Raw genomic sequence first — 24,810 nt, 5'->3', positions numbered from 1 at the left:
ATATTAGAGAGATAAACTGTCCTCTCTCTAAAAAGTCCAGTTAGGTAAAACTGGTAATCCCTGGTAAGACTGGTAAAACTGGTAAGATTGGTAATCCCTTTCCTGGCTTTCAGCCATAATTTTTTCCTGGCTTTCAGTATAATTTCAGTATAATTTTTTTTCTCTTTTCTCCTTATTTACCCTTCTTGGTACTCCCAGTAAGAGTCACAGTATTTACTTATTATACCTTTGTTTTTTGCTTTTTCCAAAAGGCTTCAAAACTGAAAAAAGACAATACATTAGCAGCAACACTGAAAATGCACAAAAAGTCATTTCTGGAAACACCAAGAAAATGGCATCAAAACTAATTGGATTTTAAAAATTTCTATTTTTAATGCGATTAAAGTCAATGAAATAATGCCTATAACTGCCTACAAATCAGATTTGAGATGAATCTGTAGATGCTATGAGACTTATGCAAGAAAAATGCAAGTATTCTTTTAATTTTCAAGGACAAAAATGGAGTGTTTAAGTCACCAGAGTTAGAGTAGTGCAAAAAGGCCAATGACAAATGAGTATGTTCAAAGTAAGGCAACCAGTGGAAAGACTTGTATGAACTGATGTATAGTGAAGTGAGCAAAACCAGGAGAATGTTGGTACAGTGACAGCAATATTGTTTGATAAAGAACTGTGAAAGACTTAACTATTCTTAGCAATGATCCAAGACAATCCCAAAGGACTAATGATGAAGCACACTATCCACCTCCAAAGAAAGAGCTGATATTGATTGAACACAGACAGAAGCATGATGTTTTTCACTTCCATTTTTTCTTTCTTTTATTCATGTTTTCTTTTACAAAATGATTAATATGGCAATGTTTTACACAGCTGCACATGTATAACCTATATCTGATTGCTTATCACTTTAGGGAGGGGTGAGGAGAGGGAGGACAGAATTTGGAACCCAAAACTTTAAATAAAAATGTGTATTATTTTTTAAAAAGTAAGGCAACCAAGATAGTGACACAAGAAATAGAGGGTGTTTAGGAAGAAGTAGAGATTATTCATAGGGGATCTAGATACCTGTCTTGAAGAGACCATAAAAAGAGATCTTATTATTCTGCTTGGTTCCTAGGTAGAGCAGGGTAAACCTAGGAGAAAGAGACAGAAGGCACAATCAGTAAATCAACAAGTGTCTACTCTGTGTCAAGCACTATGACAGGTGCTGGGGATGTAAGTACAAAGAAAAAATAATTCTTATCCACAAGTGGTTTACATTACGGGAAGAGAAGTACATATATACATATATGCAGCATAAATGTAAATTGAATAAATACAAATACATGCAAAGGAGTTAAATCAAGGTAATGTGGGAGGGAAATACTAGAATTTAGGGGGATAAAAAAAGTTGAATTGAGAAGATGGCAAGTGAGGGACTCTCAGTCAATAGTAAGTTAAGTATGTACTCCAGGCATGTGAGATGGCCAATACAAAGGCATGGAGATAGGAAATGAAGCGTCATGTATAAGAAACAGAGAGAAAGCTAATTTGACTGGATTGAACAAAGCAAGATGTTGAGTAATAAGCAAAAAGATTCCAAAGATAGCTTATGGCCAGACTGTGTATGACTTTAAAGGATAAATAAAGGAGTTTATATTTAATCCTAGAGGCAACAGGAGGCCAATGGAGTTGGTTGACTAAAGGAGTCACATTGACTGATGTATACTTAAGGAAAATCCTGTTTGCATCAGGTCGTAGGATAGACTGGAGTAGATTTGCATCAAGGAGACCAATAAGGAGGCTGTTGCAGTAACCTAGGCAAGAGGTGGTGAGGGCATAAACTAAGGTGGTACTCAACTGTATGGATACAGAGAAGGGATTGGATGGGAGAGATGTTGTGGAGATAGAAAAGGCAAGATCTGGCAAACAATTGGATATGTAGGGCAAGGGGTAATGATGAGTAAAGGATAATAACAAGGTTCAAGAAGACTGGAAGGAATAGTGGTGCCTTTCACAGATGGGGAAGTTTGGAAGAAGAGAGGATTTTGGGGAAAAGATGATGAGTTCAGTTTTGGACAAAATGAGTGAGATTTTTCCAGGTCATTCAATATGAAATGTCCACTTGGCAATTGGTGATGTGACACTGAAGTTCAAGAGAGAAATTAGGCCTAGATATTTTGAAAGAAGTATGAATTATCTGCATAGAAATGCTCATTAAACCCATGGTATCTGATGAGGTTATCAAAAGAATATAAAGTAATAAGAGAACAAAAACTAGGATAGAAACTTGGGGAACACCAATAATTAGGGGGCATGGTGTGGACAATGATCTAGTATTCCCATAACTTAGCACAGCACCTGGCACATAGGAAATACTTAATAATTTTTGTTCAATGACTGAGAAGTCATCAGATAGGTAAGAAAATCAAGATAATATCACAAAAACATAGGGAAAACAAGAAATATTCAGGAAGGGAGGGTGGTCAATAGTGTTATAGGTCTAGAAAGCTTATGACTAAGGAAAGACCATCAGATTAGACAATTAAGAGATCACCCATAACTCTGGAGATAGTATTACCAGTTGAGTGACCAGTATTACCAGTTGAGAAAGCCAGATTATAAAGAATTGAGGATGAAGGGAACAAAAAAAGAGGAAATAGGGGCAATGAGTGTAGAAAATTTTTCAAAGCATTTGCGTGAGAAAGGAGAGCTATGAAAATGGATTTGGGGGCAGCTAGGTGGCACAGTGGATAAAGCACCAGCCCTGGATTCAGGAGGACCTGAGTTCAAATCCGGTCTCAGACACTTGACGCTTACTAGCTGTGTGACCCTGGGCAAGTCACTTAACCCTTGTTGCCCTGCCAAAAAAAAATGGACTTAAAAAAATAAAAAATAATAATAATAAATAAATGGACTTAACTGTACATCTATAAGCCTACTATGTGCCAGGCACTGTGCAAGCTCCTGGGGATACAATGGGGGGAAAATTATATATCCTCTGCATAGATTTAGAGCTCCAAAGGTCCTGAGAGATCATCTAGTCTAAGCCTCTCATTTTCCAAATGAAGAACCAGAGGCCCCCAGAGATGAAGAGAATTCCATAAAATCACAAAGGTGCAGTCATGATTCAAGTATTTTTATCCTGTGACATCATATCTAACACTTCCCACGGTGCCATAGAATCCTTATTAAGTATCTCCATGGTCAAGAATCAGGAAGAACTGGGGTTAAGTCTTTCCTCTAAAACACGAAAGTTTTATGAACATGGATATGTCATTTAATGGCTTATGATCATAGATAACTCTAACAAACAGGTTACAGAAGAGTTGCGATTTGCTATTTGGTAAAAGGAGTTTCCACACAATGGAGCTCCTCATACTAATGAAATCAGAGGTCTAGACCAATAAATAAATGCATACATACTGGAGACATCAAGACAAAATAAAAATAGTCCCTGCCTTCAAGGAGTTTCTATTCTCCTGAATTTCTTTTAACAACATACTGTCTCACATTTCAAATGGAATCCAATATTTGACACATCATTCAGTTAACATCTGAGGTAAACACCACCATCCTCTCAGTTAGGACACACTCTGTCAATATGTCAGTGAAATGGCCAGTCCTAAGTTATATGGCTGGCATTCCACATCATAAGCCCACTCTTGCAACCCCAGAACCTAACTGAGACATTTTTGTAGCCACCCCCAGGACTTATGCAAGAGTAGAGACACAGCTGGTGAGAGAAATTATCTTTGACATAAAAAAATGTATACGGGGGTAGCTAGGTGGTGCAGTATATAAAGCACTGGTCCTGGATTCAGGAGGACCTGAGTTCAAATCCGGCCTCAGGCACTTGACACTTACTAGCTGTGTGACCCTGGGCAAGTCACTTAACCCTCACTGCCCTGGAGGGAAAATGTATACCTATGCAGCATATTTATACCAGTATCTCCTAGATAAATACATTCCCTAGTTTCAGGGAAGTTGTTAGCCAGTAATCTGACTTTGGTAACTACAGATCCTTTAGGCTAATGTCAATCCAGTGATGGAACATCCTACTCAGGGGAAAAAAGTATTCAAATTAAGAAACTTGCTAGAGGACATAAAATCACAGCTAATAATATATAAAAATTAATTCATAATTTAGTGCTCTAACATTGGGCATGGTGTTTAACAATTAATGTATATAAAGATCCTTCTTATGATATATGATTTATATATACATCCATTAAAAAAGACAAGAAAAAAACCTATACAACATGTGCTTTTCTTGGAGAACCCCATTCTCACATCTGCAGTCAGTTTATCCACATTTAACATGCAAAGCCCTTCAACTCTGTGCAAAGCCCAGCTGGCTAACTAGCTAACCTCTGTGGACAACAGTCAATTTGCCTGATGGCACCAATAAAAACAGAAGCATAGGGGTGATTTTTTTTTCAAAAATTGGCTTATAGATGAGCAAATGTCTAATTAGGGTATATTACTTTTCTAGGATCAAGGGGCCTCTAGGGAATTGACCCACAAGACTTTAGGGAATGAGGAGGGGGAGGTACAGGTACTAAATTCCATCATCCCTCCCCTCCCCAATGGACTATAAACTGAGAGAGCAAAGAAGTACAGATTTAAAGCTAAAAGAGACCACAGTAATTTAGTTTAACTCCCTCATTTTCCAAAGAGGAAGCAGAGACCTGGAAGGTAAAGTGACTTGCCCAAGGTAACAGGGAGTAAGTGGAAGAGCTGAAATCTAGACCCACGTCCACTCACCCTAAATCTAGCACTTTCTACTCTACCCTTATTTCATGTTTATATTGCCCTAGCCAGTGTACAATACGGTACTCTTTGCATTTTAGCTGCTTAAGGATTTACTGGCTGAATTTAATTGAAAGGTGGTTTTAGTATGACAAGATGGCAATGCAGAGAGACCACAGATCCTCCTCAGTCAATCTACTACATGTAGGGAAAGTTGAATACTTAAGTGAAATTGGATATAGTGAAACATTTATCAGAAGGGGGTGGTAAAAAGTAAAGTTCTCATGTTACCTCTGTCTGAGTTTGAGATAGTTGTGTTTTTAATACTTTTGCATTCTAACTTCTCGTCTTACTGTATCGAAGAGCAAAGCTTCTCCCCTGTGTCCATGATGCTGCCATCAACTACATGATCTGGCAGGCAAATCTGCCTAGAAGCCTCCAGGGTAGGGGTAAGGTGGGGAGCAGTGAAAGCAGAGCCTCTAATGAAGAGGAGGGAATAACAGGGAGAAAATTTTCTGAAATACAACTAGCTGGGGGAACTAGGTAAATGTTAAGAAAAATGATGGGAAACATATGACCACTTCATTGGTGCTATACAGGAAGGTGTATCCATTTCAAAGACTTCAGGCAGGCCAGTCAAAGGTTTCCACTGGTAAAGCCCATATCTCACTTTAGTGACTGGGGCCAATGATGTGTGTTTACAGCAGCTCTTTAAACTGTATAAATACACTGGAGGCTACTTAGGAAATGGAGTCGGATTTTATATTGGCAATGTGGAAAAATATTTCATGCCCCCCAAATCCTAAGCGTGTGAAAGAAAATAAATGAGAATCTGACCTTTAATATTTATTTTGTGCTCCTCTGGGTAAACCTATGCTTAATCTCTTGGTCCTCATATGCAACATAGGGTGAGGGGGAAGAGGGGGAGCAGCTATAACCCTTCTAACAGATGTTCTGAAGCAAAAGTTGGGGGAAAACAAGACCCAAGCCTTCTTCAATATACCTTCTATGAACCTTTCCTATTCAGGCTCTGCTAGCCTAGCAAGTAGTTGCCTGTTTCTCTTAATTTAGCTCTTACATCAGAATGTAAGTTTTGAATGACTGCTCTCTAAAGAGTCAATTGATGAAAATCATCTAGTATTACAAGGGGCAGATTAGGCTTGGTGCAAATCAATCATTTTAACTCCCTGCACTTACAAACAACCCTTTCCCCCTTGTAAAGCCTGCTATTAATTCTAATCTCAGAGTGCTCTTTATTGGTGATAAATGACAAGCAACCTCATTAGATGTCTAAGGGACCAATTAACACTTTATCTCAAGCTCAGAATATAGCATAAAGACAGGAACACTGGTATAGTCATTCCATTAGTATGTTGGAACCTAGGATGCACCAAGACATTAGTCCTTGGGAAAAATTAAGGAAACATGCTATGGACATAGGAAACCTCTCAATCTGAATAACAGGGGAAAGTAAGGAAAAACATCACTTCCTTCACAGAGCAGTTTCATTCCAACAAGTTGACCACAAAGCAGATAACTAAAATAAATATTATTTTCTTCTTGACTTTGATTATAAAAATTGAAGATGGAGTTCCATGGCGGGGGGGGGGGGGGCGGCGGGGAATCTACCTTGACAGACCAAATTCAAAACTTTTACAGATCGGATCAAGACTTGGAATCTGACTTGGGTCATTCATGTGAAGCATTGGGGTTCCTTAGAATGATGGCTCTCAACATTTCTGCCTCTCCTTCTTGCTCTCCCATCCTCACCACACACTGGACTTTAACACATGTCTAAGGATCCCTTGATTTTATTTCTCTTGATATTTACCAAATCTAAGAAAAGTAGTCTTGAGTACTTGGACAATTAAAGGTAATACTTGGCTGTCTGATTGAGAATATAAGATTTATGGAAAATCTGAGGCTATGTTTTTAATATGGAATTAGCTTCTTTTGAATCTCCCTTCCTCAAATGTGTTTCCTTCCCCATTAGGGAATAAGTTCTTTGAAAAAAGGAGCTGTCTTTACTTTTGTATTTGTATTTCCAGCACTTAGTATGGTGCTTGCCCAGTGGTAAGTCCATATGAAATGCTCTTCATTCATTCACATTAAAGCCCTTTATCCATTCCCCCAGTTAGCAATTCCCTTTTGAAATTACTCTGTATTTACTTATATACCGTTTATAACCTCCTAGTACAAGAATGTAAGCTCATCAAGTGCATGGGTTTTTTTCCATTTTTGTCTTTGTCTCCAAAGTGCCTAGCACATAGAGCAGTGTAATACAGATGTGTTAAGTGCCAACTAGATAACTGAAGTCACTTGGCTACTTTTATTCCTTCAAGGAACCCCGATTTTAGCCATAGAATTATAATCTTGATCAATATAGAAAACTCCTAAGCTTTTGACACAGTTGGTCAACCTTTTCTCCTTGATATTCTTCTTCTGAGTTTTAAGGATATCACTCTCTCCTAATTTTTCTCCTACCTATCTGGTTGATCTTTTTGTCTCCACTGAATTCTCATGCAGGTAACACCCAATAACTGTGGGTGTGCTACAGGGCTCTGGTCTTAGGCCTTATCTTCTCCTTTTTCTTTCTACTTAACTTAGAAATCTCATTAGCTGTCATGGATTCAATTATCTCTATGCAGATGTTTTCCAGATTTATATAATCAGCTCTTGTATCTCTGCTGAGATTCAGTCTCACATTTCCAACGGCCTGGAAATCTCAAGCCGGATGTCTTGTAGGCATCTCAAACTCAGCATGATGAAAACAGAATTCATTATCTTCTTCCTCCAAAAAAGTCTTCCACTCTTCTAAATTTTCTCATTACTATACAGAGAACCACCATCTTCCCAGTAATTCAGACCTACAACCTTGTGTCATCCTCAACTCCTCACTCTCATTCACCCCACACATGCAATTCATTGCCCACTTTTGTTGTTACCATCTCCATGACATCTCTTGTATATGTCCTCTTCTCTCTACTCATACAGCCACAATTCATTCCCTTATCACCTCTCACCTTAACTACTGCATTAGACTTCTAACTGGCCTCCCTGCCTCAAGTCTCTCTCCACACAACTCCATCCTCCAATTAGCTTCTAAGGCGATTTTACTAAGACATAGGCTTGATTGCATCACCTCTATTCAACAAACTTCAGTGGATCCATATTACTTTTAGGATCAAATATAAAGTCTTTGGTCTGGCAATTAAGACTCTTTACAATCTGGTCCTTTCCTACCTTTCTAGCCTCTAAATTTACTCCCTACCATATCTAAGCTCCAGTTGCACTAGATTCATTGCAGTTTCTTCAACCCAACTCTATCTCCTGTCTATACCTTTGTACTTGCCACCTTTCATGCCTGAAATGTGCAGATGCCAAGATACAACAATAGCGATTTACACAGTTAATCATCCATATAGTATTTCTGTTACTAAGTACAATGTTGTCCTGCTTCTGTTCACTTTCCATCAGTTCATGAAAGTCTTTCCAGGTTTTTCTGAAAGCATCCTGCTTATATTTCATATAGCACAATATTATTCCATCACAATCATATACCACAACTTGTTCATACATTCCGCAACTGATTGATATCCATTCAATTTCAATTCTTTGCCAACACAAAAAGAGGTGCTATAAATATTTTTGTACAAACATATTCTTTTCCATTCTCTTTGGGATACAGGCCTAGTAGTGGTATTTCTGGGTCAAAGAGTAAGCATAGTTTAACAGCCCTTTGGGGATAGTTCCGAATTGCTCTCCAGAATGGTTAGATCAGTTCACAATTTCATCAACAGTGCATTAATACACTTATTTTCCCACATTTCCTCCAACAGTTGTAATTTTCCTTTTCTGTCATATTAGCCATTCTGGTAGGTGTGAAGTGGTGGATCAGAGTTGTTTTAATTTGCATTTCTCTAATCAATAGTGATTTAGAGCATTTTTCTATAAGACTATAGAGAGCTTTGATTTCTTTATCTGAAAACTGCTTGTTCATATCCTTCAATCATTTATCAATTAATATTCTTATAAATTTGACTCAGTTCTCTATATGAGAAATGAGGCCTTTATCAGAGAAACTTGCTGTAAAATATTTTCCCAATTTTCTTCTTTCCTTCCAATCTTGGTTGCATTGGTTTTGTTTGTGCAAAACCTTTTTTTAATTTAATGTAATCAAAATCCATTTAGCATCCTGTAATGCTCTGCATTTCTTGTTTGGTCATAAGTTCTTCCCTTATCCATAGATTTGATATGTAAAGTATCCCATGCTCCCCTAATTTGCATATAGTGTCACCCTTTATGTCTAAATCATGTACCCATTTTGACCTCATTTTGGTATACAGTGTGAAATACTGGTCTACACTAGTTTCTGCCAAACTGCTTTTCAGTTTTCTCAGCAGTTTTCTGTCAAATAGTGAGTTACTGTGTATTTACCTCTGTCTTATTTTTTCCTGCTTATCATTCTCTCTCTCTATCCTTTCACAGTGTCATTCCTCAAAAATGTTTTGTTTCTAACAACTGCTTCCCTCAACTTGTCCTCCCTTCTATCATCACCACACTTCTCTTATCCCTGCCCTCCTACTTCCCTGCAGGATAAGATAGATTTCTATACCCAACTGATTTGCTCCCTCTGAGCAAATTCCAATGAGAGTAAGGTTCAAACATTGTCTTTCACTCCCCCTCATCTTTCCCTCCACCATAAAAGCTCTTTTGCACCTCTTTTATGTGAGATAATTTACCCCTCCATTTCCCCTTCTCCCAGTGTATTCCTCTTTCTCACTCATTAATGTTATTTTATTTTTTTGGATATCATCCCATCATAACCAACTCATACCTGTACCCTCTGTCTGTGTAAACTCCTAACTGCCCTAATAATGATAAAGCTCTTAGGAGTTAGAAGTAACATCTTTCTGTACAAAAATGTAAACAGTTTAACCTTACTATAGTCAGGTTCTTTTTTTGCTCTTTCCTTATTTTTCCAGTCTCTTTTTTGACTTTTTACTTTATGCTAAAGTTGAGCTCTGTTCCCAAGGTGAAGGGGATATTATTGCAAGGTTTGGGTTTTTTATGTTGCTATTTTTGAGCTAGTTCTGGAGGTCTATAAATTTTATTTTTCTAATGTGGTATGATCTAACGAGAACTGTGATCACTGCTCTCCTAGCCTGTGCTCTATTCTGTGACCACAAGCACACGTTTCAACACTGTGACTGTGACCAGGGTCCCCACTCCTGCTACTGCTCCTCTTCACCCTGGGACTGCTACCAAGAACTGAGTATGAACAATGCAATAGAGTTCTCCCAGTCCTAGCAAAAGGTCCCCTGTAATCTCCTTCTGACCAGTTGTCTGATCCCCTTACCATCTGTGGACTGAGAGCTCTAGAAAGCTCCACCATTGATTCAATTTCCCCAAAGGCCTGCTGCTGGCTTGCCTGGGGCACAGCCTGTACTAGACTGTGCTCAACTCTTGCCCTAGTGAGAAAGACCTTTCCTGCAAACCTAAATTGTAGTGGGCTGGAAAATTATTTTACCCCATCTTTTTATTAATTCTTCCACTCCATAATTCATTTTGAGACATTATTTTAACATTTTTGGAAGGGAATTTGGGGTTTTGTGAGGCAATTGGAATTAAGTTACTTGCCTAGGGTCACACAGATAGAAAGTGTCAAGTGTCTGAGGCCACATTTGGACTCAGGTCCTCCTGACTCCAGAGTCAGTGCTCTGTCCACTGTCCTACATAGCTGCCACTTGGAGGGGAATTTCAAAGAGCTCAGGTGAGTCCCTGCCCTTTCTCCACCATCTTGCCTCCATCTAACCTCTGGCTTTCTTTTTTTCGGGGCAATGAGGGTTAAGTGATTGTCCAGGGTCACACAGCTAGTAATTGTCAAGTGTCTGAGGCTGAATTTGAACTTGGGTCCTCCTGAATCCAAGGCTGGTGTTTTATCCACTGAGCCACTTAGCTGCCCCCTGGCATTCTTAATAAATGCTCATTGACTAGCTGAGTTCTGGTGATGTAAATACAAGCAAGCAAGATAAGATAGTCCCTGCCCTTAAGGAACTGACATTCCAATAGATTAAGACAATGCATTAAGAGGAGCTGACAAGAGTTAGAGGGATTTATAAGTATGATGGCACAGTTTGAAAATAGTGTTCAGAAAATGACTTTAAGGCCTCTTTCTGGTCTAGATAAGGAGAAAGGTCATCTATCAGAACTCAGAGTGGTCCCAGGACAGAGGTCAAGGTAGAAGGGAGGGTAATAATAAGGATGATGATTAGAATGAAGTCAGTATGCTGTAGAAATGGTACGCTGGAAGTAACCTAGAGGTCAGATTCTGAACAAGATAAGGTACAAGCTCACCTATCAAAGTTCAGCACAGCTCCAAAAGTAGAGACTCTTGAGTTGAGTCATAGAGCCAAAGGTCCAAAATGAACATAAGGAGGGAAAGCATGACTTGTATAAAGTCATATGGAGAAGAAATGAAATATCACTTATGAAGTACTGAAAGCGGACTAGTTGGGGTAGGACAGAGAATGCACAGGGTGAGCAAAGTGCAATCAGACCAGAAAGTCAGAAGAGAGTCAGACGGTAAGGGGCTCTATATGTTCAACAGATTAATTTGTATTTTATCCTAGAAGCATTAGGGAGCCAATAGAGTTGCTTGAGTGGTAGAGTCATATGGTCACATCTGTGCTTTTAGAAGCATCTATCTAGCACGTGGGTAAAGGATGGGTTGCAAATGGAGAGAATGTGTACATAAAGTATCATAGGATCATAGATTTAAAGCAAGAAGGAACCTTCAAAGTCACCTATTCTAAATTTTTCATTTTACAGATGAGAAAAGTGAGGCACAAAGTGGTTAAGTGACTTGCCCAGGGTCACAGCCAGTATGATGGCAGGTGCTCCTTATTTAGCAGGGCCTCATATTCCTTCGTGTGCATTGGCATGATTGTAAAAGACAATTTTAAGGCTATTGCTCAATCAGGTTGTGCAGTATTCTCTCTCTTCAACTCATGTCCACTCAGGCACTGGCCACAGCCCCAAGGCCAAAGCACCACAAGAAACCACTCTTATTAATACCCAACTTCAAATGGAAGAGCCTTAGTAAGAATGAAGTAAGGGGTGGGCAAAACTGACTAGTACAGTGCCCGGAGACACCAGCTATTTGGCTTTCAAATGTGCACCAGCTGTGAGTGTTTGGATCTTGATAAGTCAGAGAGTGCTGGAAAGGAGACAGGATACTGCTGTGAAAATGCTCCCAACCCTTAATCTTAGCTCTGTCTCCTGATTTTCATATTTTCTCCCCATGGAGGTGGATAATACGTGAAGAAATAAATGCAAAAATCCCATGAAGCTTTGTATGGGTTATCACTAAGCAATTCTAGGGCTTGGGCAAGAGCCTCTCTAAAGCCTCACTGTTTGCCATGGTCAGCCATTATGAAACAATATCTTCTTTTCTTTTCAGCAGAACTTTTAAAGAGGCCAATTTAGACTAAATATCAAGGGGAAACCCTTCCTAACAATTAGAGGTGTCCAAAAAAGGAATGGGTCGGGCAGCTAGGTGGCGCAGTGGATAGAGCACTGGCCCTGGAGTCAGGAGGACCTGAGTTCAAATCCAGCTTCAGACACTTGACACTTACCAGCTGTGTGACCCTGGGCAAGTCACTTAACCTTCATTGCCCTGCAAAAAAAAAAAAAAAGAATGGGTCTCAGGTGGCAATGGATTCCCCCTCACTAGTATCCTTCATCCAAAGGGTAGATGGCCCAGTTCCACATGGTATAAAGGAAATTCAGGTACTATGCCTTAGACTAGATGGCCTACAAAGTCCCTTTTGGCTGTGAAGTACTGGCACAATAGTTATCACCTTATAAGCAACTAATCTTGTCAGACAGTGTAGTGGGTAAAGTGCTAGCTATGGAACCAGATGACCAGGGGTCAGATGCCAGCCTTGCTACTTATTACTTGGGACTATGGTTAATTTATCTACCTTCTCTGAGCCTCAAGGTTGTTAAACTAGACTTCGGTCTCTGAACCAGTGCTTCGCACAGTGCCTGATGCATAGCATACACTCAATAAATATTTCCTGCTATATTCAGGAAAGGGAATGTATTCACAAGCCAGAGTGTGATGGTACTGGATCATCTTAGTATGGGAGACTGAAGACCACAAAGGACCTTGTTTGCTGTTTAGTTGTTTTCAGACACGATCAACTTTTTGTGACGCCATTTGGGGTTTTCCTGGCAAAGATACTAGAGTGGTTTGCCATTTCCTTCTCCAGTTCATTTTAAAGATGAGGAAACTGAGGCAAACAGGGTGAAGTGACTTGCCCAGAGTCATACAGCTAGTAAATATCTAAGGCTGGATTTGAGCTCATGAAGACGAGTCTTCCTGATTCCAGGGCTGGTATTCTATCCACAGCACTCCCTAGCTGCCACACAGGGCCTCAAAGCTCATCAAATTCTACCTCCTCATTTTTACTGAGTCAGAAAAAAAGAGGTCCAGGTTGGTTCAGTGACTTGACCGGTGTCCATACAGATAGTTTATGGCAGAGTGGGGATATGGGGAGAAATTATTCTAATACATCTTCATGACCACAAGCCCACTTTCAAGGTGCATTTGTGTTGATAAGGAAATAAAATATAACTTTTAGTGTTCTTTTGTTACATTTTCATGAAAGGAAATAATTTAGATAGACTTTAGATAAATATTTTGGCTATCTTCTTATCTATTTATAACCATATTTGAATATCAACATTAACACAATTTGCCAAGTTCCAGACTTTTGAGGAAGGTTAATGTTCAACAACATAGATACCAAGAGACTCTAGTGACTAACCTGGGTTTCTATCAAAAAAACCCAGGGGGAGCTGTGGAGATTACTGTGTCCTTCCTACCCTGTGCCATCCACTCTTCCATACACATAATTGTTGGGAAGAAGATGGTAGGTAATGTAAAGAGACTCAGGGCCAAACAAATTACAATCAGCTTTTAGTTTTATGACCTGTACTAAAAACGTGGATGGACTCAGGAAACTTGAATCCCAAACTGTCAAGAGAAAGACAAATTAAATCTATTCTGCTTGGCTCCAGGGAGTAGAATTAAAAATAATGGATAGAAACTGCAGAAAAGCAAATTTAGGTTTCATGTGAAGAAAAGGTCGCCCTTTTGGATAGCTCTAATTTTCCTCCTGATGCCATTGGTCCTCTTTGAGAAAGAAGGACAAACAACAATCTGTGAGTAGTAGTAGCTGCCCTCTTGGGGACTCAACTGGCCAATCCAATTGGACAATGCTACTATTTCCTTCCTCCTCCTATTTCTCTTCCTATATCTTGGAGTTTGGAGGCTACATTCTCTCTCCTCCCCCTTATTCATTAATTTATTCAATCATTTTTTCTTCCAAAAACTGGGACAATTAACTCTTTTCTCTTGTGTAGTTTTCGTTCAGTATTTCTTGAAATAAACCTTTGGTAAATCATGTGTTTATAAAGCCTATTGGGATTCAAATGGAGCTAGCTGACTTTGCCTTTAAACCTAAATCACTTTGGCTCTCAATTTTTGGCCAAAAATAGGTCCAAGCTCAAGCCTCACTTAGTCATTGCTTGGGTTTTGATGCCCCAGGGTGAGTGAAAACAGCAATTGTTCCTGTTCTGGCCAGAAACCCTAAGGCTCTTCCCCTCCCAGATTGATTTTTTGGGGGTAAGTCAAAGTAGGTCCTCCTGACCTATGTCTTGGCATTGGATTCTGATGACTGCAGGAGAGAGTGAGGCTAATGACTCTGCCCTGCTCTGTCTCACTTAAACCCAATTCACTTGCAAGTCAAGACATCATTCTGCTGATGTCATTGGTCCTCTTAAAGAACAAAGGACAAGGGGGCAGCTAGGTGGCACAGTGGATAGAGCACCGGCCCTGAAGTCAGGAGGACCTGAGTTCAAATCCAGCCTCAGACACTTGACACTTACTAGCTGTGTGACCCTGGGCAAGTCACTTAACCCTCATTGGCCAACCAAAAAACCAAAAAACAAACAAAAAAGAACAAAGGACAAACAACAATCCCTCTTCCTTCTTTCCATCAATTCAAATTCAACAAACTTTATATTTTGTATTTGCTTATATATGTGTTGTTTTCATGTAGTATTGATTAAGATCATAAAGTACCATTAGAGAGGTACAAATAGAGTGCTAGAGGAGTTCAAATGAGGGAGGAATCAAATTTTAGGAATACCAGATAAGGCTTCATGGGGGCAATGGAATAAGAGTTGGACTTTGATGGTTATTTAAAATTTCAATAGGAAGATACGGAAAAGAAGGCATTTCTGGGTGGAAGAACTACTTAACAGAAGAGTGAGAGCCAGAAAGAATGAGGCCTACTGTAGAAGCAGTGAGGAGTCCAATTTAGATGAAGCATAGTGTACATGTTGCAAAACAGTAAGAAATGAGTCCCCAAAAGAAGACTGAGACCATATTGAGGAGTTCTTGATGTCTGGCTATTTAGATGCTACTTATTTGGTAGTGTCAACCTAAAATTTAATGAAAATAATTAATATAACAAAATTAAGGTCTTTAATTGGGGCAGAAGAGCTGCAGCTTGTGGTACCATACACACATATATATTTATAGCAATAAAAGAGAAAAACAGATCAGTGAATTGGGCATGCAACTAAAAAAAAAAACAGAAAAACAACTCCAAAAATCCCCAATTAAACACCAAAATAGAAATACTGAAAAATCAAAGGAGAGATTAATAAAATTGAAAGCAAAAAAAAAGCCCTTTCAACTAATAAGTAAAACTAGGAGTTGATTTTATGGGGAGGGGGGAATAATTAAATAGATAAGCCATTGGTTAATTTCAATTTTTTAATGAGAAAAATTCAAATTACCAGTACAGAAATGAAAAGGATGAAATTAGAGCAATCATAAGGAGTTATTTTGTCTAATTATATGCCAATAAAATTGGCATCTAAGTGACATGGATGAATATTTACAAAAATATAAATTGCCCAGAATAACAGAAAAGGAAATAGAATACTTAACCCTATCTTAGAAAAAGAAATTGAGAAAGCCATAAATGGGCTCCCTAAGAAAAAATTCCCAGGACCAAATGGATTTACAACTTAATTCTACTAATTTTAAAAAAATTAATTCCAATACTATATGAACTATTCGAAAAAAAATAAGTAAAGAGCCCTACCAAATTCCATCCTTCTATGACACAAATATAATTTTAAAACCTAAACTAGGAAGAACAAAAAACAGAGAAATAAAACTATAGACCAATTACCCTAATGACCACTGATGCAAAAAGTTTAAACAAAATACTAGCAAGGAGACTACACCAATATATCACAAAAATCATATACTATCTCCAGGTGACATTTATGTAATTTACTTATAAATCCATCTGGTCCTGGGATGTTTTTCCTAGGGAGCCCATTTATGGCTTTTTCAAATTATTTCTCTAAGATAGGGTCATTTAAGTATTTTATTTCCTCTTCTGTTAATATGGGCCATTTATAGTTTTATAATGCCAGACTCGTTAATAGAAAAACAATGTGGGGGCAGCTAGGTGGTATAGTGGATAAAGCAATGGCCTTGGATTCAGGAGGACCTGAGTTCAAATCTGACCTCAGACACTTGAAACTAGCTGTGTGACCCTCGGCAAGTCACTTAACCCTCATTGCCCGGCAAAAAAACAAAACCAAAAACAAAAACAAAACAAAACAAAAATGTGCATAACTTACCATATCAATAAAAACAACAAAAATCGTATGATTATCTCATCAGATGCAGAAAAGGCTTTTGGCCTAATGCAACACCCATTCCTATTAAAACACTAGAAAGCATAGGAATAAATGGAACTTTTCTTAAAATGACAAGTACTTTCTATTTAAAACCAAGAGGAAATATTATTTGTAATGAGGATAAACTAGAAGCCTTCTCAAAAAGATCAGCAATGAAGCAATGATGTCCATTATCACAATCATTATTCAATATTGTACTAGAAATGTCAGCTATAGTAATAAGAGAAGAAAAAGAAATTGAAGGAATAAGAATAGGCAACAAGGAAACAAAATTATCCCTCTTTGCAGATGATAAGATGGTATACTTAGAGAACCCTAGAGAGTCAACTAAAAAACTAGTTCAAACCATTAATATTTTTAGTGAAGTTGCAGGATACAAAGTAAACCCACATATGTATCATCATTTTTATATATTAGCACAAACCCAACAGGAAGAGACAGAAAGAGAAATCCCATTTAAAATCACTGCAGAGTATAAAATACTTGGGAGTCAACCAGCCAAGACACACACAGAACCTATATGAACACAATTACAAAATACTTTTCACATAAAGTCAGATTTTTAACCAAATGAAAAAATACTCATTACTCATGGGTAGACTGAGCCAATATAAAAAATGACAGTTCTGCCTCAATTGACTTACCTAATCAGTGACAAACCATTCAAACTGCCAAAGAATTATTTTATGGAAGTAGAAGGAAATCAGCAATCATCAACGCAAACTGATACTGGCTAAGCAATAGAGTGGTGGATCAATGAAACAGATTAAGTATACAATATAAAAATGTAAATGAACACAGTAATTTACTATTTAATGAACTCAAAGATTTAACCTTTTGGAGGAAGAACTCACTATTGAACAAAAACTGCTTGGAAAACTGGAAATCAGTGGCATAAACTCAGCATAGACCAACATCTCACCCCATATACCAAGATAAGGTCAAAATAGGTACATGATTTAGACATAAAGGGTAATATTATGAGCAAATTAGAGAAGCATAAAAACATTTACCTGTTCCATCTATTAATGGGGAAGATTTTATGACTGAACAAAAGATCAAGGGAAGTAAAGTGGATAATTTTGATTACGTTACATTAAAAAGTTATTGCATAAAGAAAACCAATGCAGCCAAAAAATAGAAGGAAAGCAGGAAGTTGGGAGGGAATAATTTACAGCAAGTTTCTCTGATAAAGGCATCATTTCTCAAATATATTTAGAACTAAGTTAAATTTATAAAAATACAATCCATTCCCCAATTGACAGATGGTCAGAGGATATGAAGAAGCAGTTTTCAGAAGAAGAAATCAAAACTATCCATAGTCATATAAAAAACCCTCTAAATTGATTAAAGAAATAAATACAAATTAAAACAACTTTGTGGTATTATTTCATGATCATCAGATTGGCTAGCATGACAGGAAAGGGAAATGTCAAATACTGTATGGAATATGGAAAAATAGGTACACTAATGCACTGTTGGTATGGTTGTGAACTAGTCTGACCATTCTGGAGAACAATTTTGATTTATGCCCAAAGAGCTAGAAAATTGTGCATACACTCTGACCCAGTAATAACACTACTAGGTCTGTATCCCAACAAGATCAAAGGAAAAGGAAAAAGACCTATGTGTAAAAAATATTTATAGCAATTCTTTTTATGGTGGCAAAGAACTGGAAATTGAGTGGATTCCCATTAATTGGGGAATGGCTAAACAAGTTATGGTATATGAGTGTAATAGAATAATATTGTGCTATAAAGAAGGGGAAGAGGAATTGTTTCAGAAAAACCTGGAAAGACTTATATGTACAAATGCAGAGTCAAGTGAACAGAACCAGGAGAATATTGTACACAGTAACAACAATATTATAACAATGATCAAGTGTGAAAGACCCAGCTACTCTGATCAATATAATGATCCAAAACAATTACAAATGATTGGTGAGGGAAAATGTTATCCATACCTAGAGGGAGAACTGATGAAGTTTAAGTTCAGAATGAAGCATATTTTTCCACTTTATTTTTCTTGTATTTTTTATTAATATGACTAAAATGGAAATATGTTTTGCATGATTTTACATGTTTAATGGTTAGCATTTTGTTTGCCTTCTCAGTGGGTGGAAGAGGGGCTGAAGGGAGGGAGAGTACTTGGAACTCAAAATTTTTAAATGAATATTAAAAAAAGAGAAATTCTATGTCCAGAGGACAGTTGAGTAGCACAGTGGATAAAGCACCAGCCCTGGATTCAGGAAAACCTGAGTTCAAATTCGGCCTCAGACACTTGACACTTTACTAGCTGTGTGACCCTGGGCAAGTCACTTAACCCTCACTGCCCCGCATAAAAAGAAAGAAAGAAAGAAGGAACTATGTCCAAAGGCAGAAAAAATGAAAAGACTCTCCTGTGGAAGTCCCATGGTGATCCAAAAGCCCCAAGGTAGGGACTATAGTAGTCCTAAGAAGTAGCAGCAGCACTCAGCTTGGAGTGCAATGATGCTCAGAAAGGAATGTTATTCATCCTTCATTTTTTTTAGTGAGGCAATTGGGGTTAAGTGACTTGCCCAGGGTCACACAGCTAGTAAGTGTTAAGTGTCTGAGGCCGGATTTGAACTCAGGTACTCCTGACTCCAGGGCCGGTGCTCTATCCCATCCTTCATTTTTGAATAGGGCAAATGACTTCATGGGGTAATGTCTTGACTTGCTTGTGAATTGGACTTAAGTGAGGCAGAGTTTTTGGACTCACTCTCTCTTCCAGAGTTATGGAAGGCCAGTAGCAACTCAAAAATCAGGATGACCAGCAATGGCCTGAGATGCAGGGGACGACCTTGGCAACTTAGATGTCTGACCAAGCTCTAAATGCTCCACAGAGCCTACTTCAGCAGCCTTTGTGGCAATTGGAACAAACTGTTCTCATATACCCATTGTGTCAGAGGTAACATACTTAGAGTAGACATCCTCTTAACTCATCAATTCATTTGAGATCTATCAGTTATCTTCAACCTGGGTTGGCCCATCTGCCAAGAGAGCTTTACCAGGGTGTGGCCATCGTACATGCTACAGCTTCTTGGAGCCACAGGTAAAAGTTGGATGATAGGCAGACACCAAAGTTGGATGAGCAGCCCTTTAAACAGCTCAGCGAGCCCTCACACCAGAGGCACTAGTGATTTCAGATACCTCATATACCCCAAAGAGGAAGATAATACCAGTGACAAAGTAGATACAAACAAAACAAACTTCCTTATCCTAAAAGGATAGGGGGAGGATAAAAGACACAAAAAAGAAAAGAATTAATATCTAAAAGGTGCCTAAGATTGCCTCTTAGACAACTGGGGAATGGTTGAACCAAGTATGGTATATGAATGTAATGGGATACCATTGCTCTGTAAGAAACGAGAAAAGAAATTATTTCAGAAAATCCTGGGTAGTGTGAATTTATAGAAAGCAATGAGTAGAACCAGAAGAACAATTTATACAAGGACAACAACACGAAAAAGAAAAACAATACAGAAAAGTAAGAATTTTGAGCCATGTCTCTAGAGGACCTATTGTTTTCTTCTGCAGTCATAAGTAAAAGCACCAGGAGATTATAAAACAGGAAGAAATGGAAAAACCTACAAATTCCATGTTTACATCTCATGGTATTTACAGTTGGAATTGTATAGATTTACAGGGGGAAAAGTCCTAGGCAATGACATCTGTTTCTAGCTCTAAGACCCTAAATGGAAACAAAAACTTCCATTGGACTTACTGTGCCAAAAAAAGACATACATTTTTGGATATGGCCACTATGTAGATTCATTTTGTTTGACTATGCTTACCTGTTACAAGGATTTTTTCCCTTTCTTTCTCCCACTTTTAAATTGGGGAGAGGTAGGGGCGGCTAGGTGGCGCAGTGGATAAAAGCACCGGCCCTGGATTCAGGAGTACCTGAGTTCAAATCCAGCATCAGACACTTGACACTTACTAGCTGTGTGACCCTGGGAAAGTCACTTAACCCCCATTGCCCCGCAAAAAAAAATTTAAAAGTAAAATGAAATAAAATTGGGGAGAGGTGTCAAGGAAAGGGTATTAGTAATAATGATGCCAAAAAAGGGGTCAGAGATGAGCAGGATGCTTTCAGAAAAAAATAGGAAGACTTACATGAATTGACATAAAGTGAAATGAACAGAACCAGAAGAAAACTGTACACAGTAACAGCAATATTTATTGTAGGATGATCAACTGTGAATGATAACTATTCTCAGCAAGACAATGATCCAGGACAATTCCAAAGGTCTTATTATGAATAATGCTCTCCACCTCCAGAAGAAGAACTGATGGAGTCTGAATGCAATCAAACCATACTATTTTTTAAATTGTCTTCGGTTGTTGTTTTTTTGAGGGGGGGGGTCTGTGTTTTACTTTTCAAAATGGCCAATATGGAACTGTTTTACATGACTACACGTGTATAATCTATATCAAAGTGCTTGCCTTCTGAATGAGGACAGAGGGAAAGGGGTTAGAAAATTTGGAACTCAAAATTTTTAAAAAACGGATATTAAAATTTTTGTTCACATGTAATTGAGAAAAAAATTAAAAGAAAGGGCAAAAACTAGGGCCATTGAAACACTTTTTAAAGACACACAAGAGAAGTTCAAAAGGAAACACAGGTAAGCAGAGCAGTTTTGAAATTAAAATACAGGATTTTTATATACTATTTTTAGAGAGTAAACTGAAATGGAGTGTCATGTTTTCCTAAAGAATCCTCTTTTTGTGTTCTACTATGTGTATGGGAATATTCTTTTTTCATTTTTAATTTAAAATTAAATTCAGGGGGCAGCTAGGTGGCTCAGTGGATAGAGCACCGGCCCTGGAGTCAGGAGGACCTGAGTTCAAATCCGGCCTCAGACACTTAACACTTACTAGCTGTGTGACCCTGGGAAAGTCACTTAACCCCAATTGCCTCACTAAAAAAAAAAAATTAAATTCAGTATTTTTTTTAATTAAAAGGCATTTATTCTAATGGTAAAAAGGAGAATTAGCATTATTCATCCATCTTTACTCCAGATTGATTTACACTACAACGGAAAAAACTACTAAAATTATGTTACTGAGCTACCAACATGAAGATCATCCAATAAGAAAATTATGGTCACAACACAAGGGAAAAGGGTGCAGAAAGTTACGCCAAGAAGACAACAATTTTGTGTTTCTATAAAAAGAATATTCAGTCATTGGCTGAAAGCAAAAAGAGAATAAATGAAGTCCCATCGAAGCTTTCATTTCTGTTCAGGGTCTTAAAGCTAGAAACATAAGTCATTGCCCAGGATCTTTTCCCCCTGTAAATCTACACAACTCTAACTGTAAATACCATGTGATGTAAACATGAAGACTATGAGTTTCTCCATTTATTCCTACTAATAAACTTCTGTTGCTTTCACTTATGACTTTAGAAGAAAATAATTTAGTAGCAACAAACAGAAAAAGTTACCTATTGGAGCCCATATAATTCCTATTCACTTTTGTGATTTATTCAAAAGTGTCCTCCCAGAAAATTAGCATTATTCAAAATTGTTTAATAAGTTCACTCCTTCCAACAGTGGACTACGAAAGCCTCCTAGATGGTACTCAACATTTCATTGGCTTTTTTGGTTGCAACAATGCAATGGACTGCTACCTTTAAGAAACAACCTACAATAACTCTCAAGAGAACCATAACTCAGGCAGAACAACTGGGCTTGGCCCAAGGGAGTAAAAATTTAGAAGAGGCACAAGAAGCATTTTAAGCCTCCAAAAGCAAAGTAGCACCCAATCTTAGTTTCTAGTTACCAAGACTATTTAGCTTAAAGTATGAAATCCCCAACCTGGGGACCATATATTAGGTGAATTCCTCCCCAGCCAACCTTGTCCTTTCAATCTTCTCCCTCTTCCCCAACAGTGGCAACCTTCCCAGCAGACATTGGTGTTCTAGAGTTTCTACTTCCATATGTAACTGAACTGAAGGCACTTTCTGGGTCATTTAAAAATTTTTAAATTAAGCACAAAATTATGAGCTAGTTCTCTAAAGTTTCCTTAAATCATTTATCTAGAGCTAGAAGGGTCCTCAGACCTATCTATTTCAAAACTTTAATTTTACAAATGAGGAACTTGAGGTCCATGGAGATTAAGTGATTTGCCCAAGGTTACAGAGGTAGTAATCATCAGAGGTAGGATTTTAATCCAGATTTTCTGACTCCAAATCCAGTGCTTTTTCCACCGTATCATGCCTATCCTCTGAAACAGTGGTGTCAAACTCCAATGGAAATGGAAACCATTAAACCATACATAAGGATCACAGCAGCTTATAAACTGGCAATATAAAAATGTAATATTATCGATGTATTATGCTTTCATTTACTTCATGAAATATTTCTCAATCACATTTTCATCTGGTTCAGGCCACACTTTCGAGTATTGTGGGTCACATGCAGCCTACATACAGGCTGCATGTTTGACACCTCTAGTTTAGAGTCAATATCTCTGAGCAATTCATTATACACACGGTACAGCAGAAAGCATGATAGATTTAAAAGTGAAGAATAGTGTGCTGGGATTGGAGTCAGGAAGACCTTGAGTTAAAAAAGACACTTACAGGGGCGGCTAGGTGGCACAGTGGATAAAGCACCAGCCCTGGATTCAGGAGTACTTGAGTTCAAATCTGGCCTCAGACACTTGACACTTACTAGCTGTGTGACCCTGGGCAAGTCACTTAACCCCCATTGCCCTGCAAAAAAAAAAAAAGACACTTACTAGCTGTGTGTCCCTGAGCAAGTCACTTAACCTCTCTCCCTTTCACTTTCTTCATTTGTAAAATGAAGATAATAATACCATTTCCCTCTCAGGGTTGTTGTAAGGATTAAATGAGATAATATTTGTAAACTGCTTAGCACAGTGCTGAACACATAGAAGAGCCTTAAGAAATGTTCATTCCATAACTTCTTAGTTTTTTTTCTCCTAAATGCACTGCAATAGTAATTACAGAACTTTGATTTCTGCTCCAGAGACCAGGGGAAACATCAGTCCAGATGTTTCTGTGTATTATTTCCTCTAGTCAAAGGGAATCTCCTTCAGAGTAAAGATCAAGCTTTGATCATCTTTGCCTCACCCAGCAAAAGGTCCTATATATAGTTAATACTCAATGAATGTTTCTGAAAGAACAATGCTTCAAAAGGCAAAGATGCTAAAAAACTTGAACGATATCTACTAATGATATTGCTTCATGGGAACCAGAGCTAAATTTACACAAACTTCAAAAGAAAAAAGTAGTGAAAGCATGAATTTTTTTCTTATTTATTTATTTAAATGATATTTTAAAAAATAATAATGAACATTTTTATTTAAAGTTTTGAGTTTCAAATTCTATCCCTCCTTCCCTTCCTCCTCTCTCCCCTTCCTGAGATGGTAAGCAATCAGATACAGGTTATATATGTGCAATTATGTGAAACATTACCATATTAGTCATTTTGTATAAGAAAACTTGAATCAAAGAAAAATGAAAGAAAAGTGAAAATAGCATGCTTCATTCTCTGTTCAATAAACATCACTTTTTTCTTTGGAGATGGATAGTATGCTTCATCATTAGTCCCTTGGGATTGTCTTCGATCATTGTATTGCTGAGAATGGCTAAGTCATTCATGGTTCTTCATAGAACAAGATGAAAGGATGAAATTTTATGAAAATCCTCAGTGTATGTTTCATACCATACATAGTTTCATGAGTGGTAAAAACTACAGAGGTTTTAGAATCCATTCTCTGACCTACATATGAGTTTCACTCCAATGTCTTCTGGTTTAAATTGACTTATGAAGCAGTTTGCTGCCCCACTCTCACCTACATTGGCCTAGTGCTTCTCTAAACTTCACATACATGGCATAGCACAATATTACACTACTGCTAATTTTACTCTAGAAAGCCCCAGAGCTAAAAGAGGAAAAACATTGCAATCAGAGTTAATTCAGTTTGGCAGTTTTAGTGCTGAGGCCCAAGGCTTTATGAATTTTGGGGCAAGAAACTGAAGTCCTGCTACTAGATGAAGATAGGGGCTTGGAGAGGGAAAGGCAGATTTGGGAAGTTAACATTTAGTTAAGAAAATGATATGTGAAAACAGGATTTAGATTTCTAGGATATGGCATATAATACAGTAATGATGGGCTCTTGGCAGGCAATGGACTACATGTGATGAGAGTATGTAAAAATATATTTGCCAAGAGGCTGGCAAATCTGATCAAGACAACTTTAAACTGAGAATTCAAAGAAGAGGATGAAACTGTAC

The sequence above is a fragment of the Dromiciops gliroides genome, chromosome X (genome assembly GCF_019393635.1).
Source record: "Dromiciops gliroides isolate mDroGli1 chromosome X, mDroGli1.pri, whole genome shotgun sequence".
NCBI lineage: Eukaryota > Metazoa > Chordata > Mammalia > Microbiotheria > Microbiotheriidae > Dromiciops > Dromiciops gliroides.
Note: the sequence above shows the minus strand (reverse complement) of the source record.